The 3,938-nt window shown below is 41.1% G+C and overlaps 1 long non-coding RNA gene across 1 annotated transcript; it reads right to left on the bottom strand.

Moving 5' to 3' along the window:
- Window positions 1–425: 425 nt before the first annotated feature.
- LOC129383282 (uncharacterized) lies at window positions 426–3,572 on the bottom strand. Its single transcript, XR_008611156.2, has 2 exons — window positions 3,285–3,572; window positions 426–561 (listed from the first exon to the last, which is right to left on the bottom strand). It is a non-coding gene; the product is annotated as an uncharacterized lncRNA (long non-coding RNA).
- Window positions 3,573–3,938: the final 366 nt, after the last annotated feature.

Raw genomic sequence — 3,938 nt, 5'->3', positions numbered from 1 at the left:
GAAAGAAAAGGTGGCTACATTATATTACAGTAGGCTTAATCGATAATCCTGCAGATAACATCTATCACGTCTATTAAAATCTTTACATGTTATATATATATATATATATATATATATATATATATATATATATATATATATATATATATATATATGACAAGAACAAATTGCGTGCTGCAATCTGTAAACGAGGTGACAAGGGACTGAAGTGCACTAAAATTACCATACGAAGCGTTAGTGTGTCCCACAGCCCATTCAATTTTGGCCGGCACCGTCAGAAATCTAAACCAGGACCTGCATGCCACCACGTTGACTGAGCTGCCGCGCTCGGTCAAGGCACATGCGAATCGAGAGTAGGTATTTTGCTTGTAAGCAATGATGCTTAGGTAGGTGGTCCAACCGTAAAGGATAGACATAAAGGCATCTTTGCACAAACAGTTGGTGCTCTCTTTTATTTGACTAAAAATGTTCACACTGTAAAGAAGCACCCTCGAACTTTACAAGCTTCATCAGTTGCAAACAGTGCCGCACTTGAAGGTCACCCTCTTCGACCTTTGTTAACTGCAAGAGAAACATGTGTCGCTGTGACTGGGAATTCTTTTAAAACCTTGTTAGGCAACAATGAACCAGAAACAATCCTTGATAATTACTTTCTGATATTCGAAGCATTTTGGAAAGGTACTTACCGCACAAATAGGTGGGCAGAAATTTTATTTCCTGTATGCTATTCCTAAATGCAATATTTTATGCTTCTCCTTCCCCATATTTGCTACCAATGTAGACAATAGCGGCCTATGCGTGCTGAAGTGCAATATCTAGTTGCAGGTGGTTAGTTCGACCGCTTTATTGAACATTTGGTCAATGCATATCGCGTAGTGGGCCCGCTATATGGCTCTTAGGGTAGCGCCCAGCACTTCATCCATGGAATGGGGGAACCAGTGGTTGGAGGGCTAATAGAGCTATACGTAGAAATCCCCGGTGAGGATCAGGGCAACCTTTATCTCTTAGTAGGAACGCAATTGCTTCCCGTATGACGCGTATAGTATGCCCAAAAATGATGCAGTCAAATACGTCCGCATTTCTCAGCACCTAGCGCGAACCTAGAGCAGTCTAGCGCGAAACCCAGTTTTTCCCGGAGAGGCCCACATTTTTCCTAGACAAATAGTGAATCCATGAGCGTGACCTTGCTCTAAAACTAGTTCCGACAAAGCAAAGAAACACTTCGCATTGAATAAAGCCATTGCCAGTAAGAACAACTCCACTGACAAGGATGGAAGCTGGCTATGGTGAAGTAAGCATATTACTGAAATATAATGCGGTAATGGTCACTCTAAAGATGAATTTTTCACTGAGACGCGCACCAGCTGCACAATGCGATTCATTGATATCATCAGGCGGTGAAACAGAGCCGTGTGGTCGGCACCAAGAAGCTGCCACTAGGCAATCTGCGCATGCGTTTGCACAATAGCAGTAAGCAGGGCTTCAATGTTAAGAGAGGCTCGCAACAAAGCCTGTAACTGGCCGGTACGTAACTTCAAAGGACGTATAAGCGCACGCTACGGCTAGCGCGCTGTTCATTTCATCAGATAGATTGAGATGGCATCAGTTGACGCGAGAAGTGTGCTACGAGCGCAAATTTCATTTGCTACAGTAAAGTAACTAATTAAGAAATTAGCCAATTTTTCTTATTCGTTTAATATGTGTTCCGATTTCTCTTGTACCTAATGTCCGCCTATGATTAATTCAATTCGATGGTTACAATTATGTCACATGCCACAGTCGATTTTTCAAAAAAGCACATGAAACTTTAAGATTATAACCACATATATTGTATCATAACCAATATGATCTCGTACGCAGTTTTTTTATATCATCGTAACTGAATGTGTACCGCCGAACTCATTGTACCCGATTAGTCAACGAAACTAAAAAATACATGGCACACCACTAACAAAAAAGATTAATACCTTCACGTGCGTCTCATAATAATCGTTTCATTGCTTTGCCTGGGCCTTGTGTCCCCATCGAACCAACCTTATTACACAGTACGTATCATGCCCAAACTATATTCCACCAACTGAGCTTTGTTAAATTTCTGCTTTGAAAAGTTCTTTCTTTTATTTCGTACGTATTCGTTGTAGGTAAAATATTTTTCGAAACATTATCTAGTTCGATTTGTACTATAAGGGCAACCATAAATGGACAACAGGCGTTCCAACACTTTACGTTTACTGCTATGGCACTTACTGCTTTCTGAATGCCAAATGCTTTGAACACTTGGGGTGTATGAGTTTATTTGTACCTACTTTCCACACAATTACCCTCCAAGAAAAGTAAATAAGCCGGAGCTAGCAATAAAGAAAAAGAAATGTGCTAAGGACACTGCTTTCGCGCAAAATGTGAAGAAACTAAATGGCACTCAAACTACAGCTAGCCGATTGGAATGGAACATTACCCGCTGTGGGTGCTCACTGGCTTAGATGTGGGGCTGCTAAGCACAAGGTCGCGTGATCGAATCCCAGCCGCGGCATACGCATTTTGATGGGGGAGAAATGCAAGAACACCCGCGTACTTCAATTTAGGCTCACGTTAAAGAACTTTAGGTGGTACAAATTTCACTGCGGCGTGCTTCAGAGTCAGTTCATGGTTTTAGCACATAAAACCCTATAATTTAATTTATTAATGAGATAACATTACAACTTGTACTAGTCGAAAAATATTCATCAATACCTATATAAGCTCTCTCGGGCTGCTTTAATTATCCCTCAAATTTTGTGACCATATGGTCCGCCGATGCTGCGCGTACAAACCGCTTATGAGTTTTATCAATTGAAGCCGTCTATGAACTCTTCAATTACAAATGTTCTGCTGGTTTTCACTACGCTTGATATATCACGTAAATATATATCTACTAAAGTGCTAATTATACAGAGTAACTCACCAGCAGGTAAATAGTACGAGTCAGCTTCAACGCGCAATGTTCTTGAATACATACTACACATTACTTGTACGTTTAATTCCTGTCGCATCAAAATCCTTGTCACTACGCGTATTGTGCACCCATATGAGAATAGGCCAACCTACGTATTTGGCTCGCTGCCTTAACGATCAGCCACCTGAGAATATTGCCTACTTTCACTGCTTTATTTGACGCTTTTCATCAATAATACAGAAAGAAAGCGTAAGTTTTGTACTCCGCTGCTGTGTTGCACAGTTTTGCTTGAAGCCTGCACATGTGCTGAAGAAATGCGTTCTCGAAAAAAGACATTAACAACTTTACTCACCACCCGGACATGGTGTAGGCGGCCTTCGAGTTGTCGGTGGAGGAGCCATGGGCTTAGGTGGACGCCTGTCAGATCTCGCTTCTAGTTTTACACGCTGATGCGCCGCAAGAGCAAACGGCAGATCCCTCATTTGCGATATGAACTGAAAAATCAGACACGTAGCAAACGCGATCGTTATGTAAAAATTCAACGTGTTCTTCATAATGAACAGGGGCGAAAGGTTAAGCATTTTAGCTAGCAGCAGCCGTTTTATTCAAGCTGGAACACAATGCGCACACAGAAAAAGAGCAATTGTTTGGATTTGGTTGCACTGTTATATCTGTTTGGCATGACTACCTTTCTGGCCTGAGGATGACGTCAAAATGTACGGGAGAGTTATGTTTATGGCCTTCAAAACGCACTGTTCCTGTGTCAGTAATGGTGTTTCAGGACGCAAAAAAGTTCTGAAAGAAACAATGCTTTACCGAAACAAGACCCTGCAGCACAAAATGCTGCTCTTACGTGCTCTGAATCCACTCCCATAATATTTTCAAGGTTTACTGTATCTGTACGCTAGAATAAAAAAAAAATAATTTGGGCTTTGTAAGAGATGAAAAAAACCTGTTGCTCTGACTTTCCTATGTAATTATTTATGTTGAAGTGAATTAGATTCCT

The sequence above is a fragment of the Dermacentor andersoni genome, chromosome 8, assembly GCF_023375885.2.
Source record: "Dermacentor andersoni chromosome 8, qqDerAnde1_hic_scaffold, whole genome shotgun sequence".
Taxonomy (NCBI): domain Eukaryota; kingdom Metazoa; phylum Arthropoda; class Arachnida; order Ixodida; family Ixodidae; genus Dermacentor; species Dermacentor andersoni.
The sequence above is the reverse complement of the archived record's forward strand: the minus strand, read 5'-3'. Positions and strand labels throughout refer to the sequence as shown.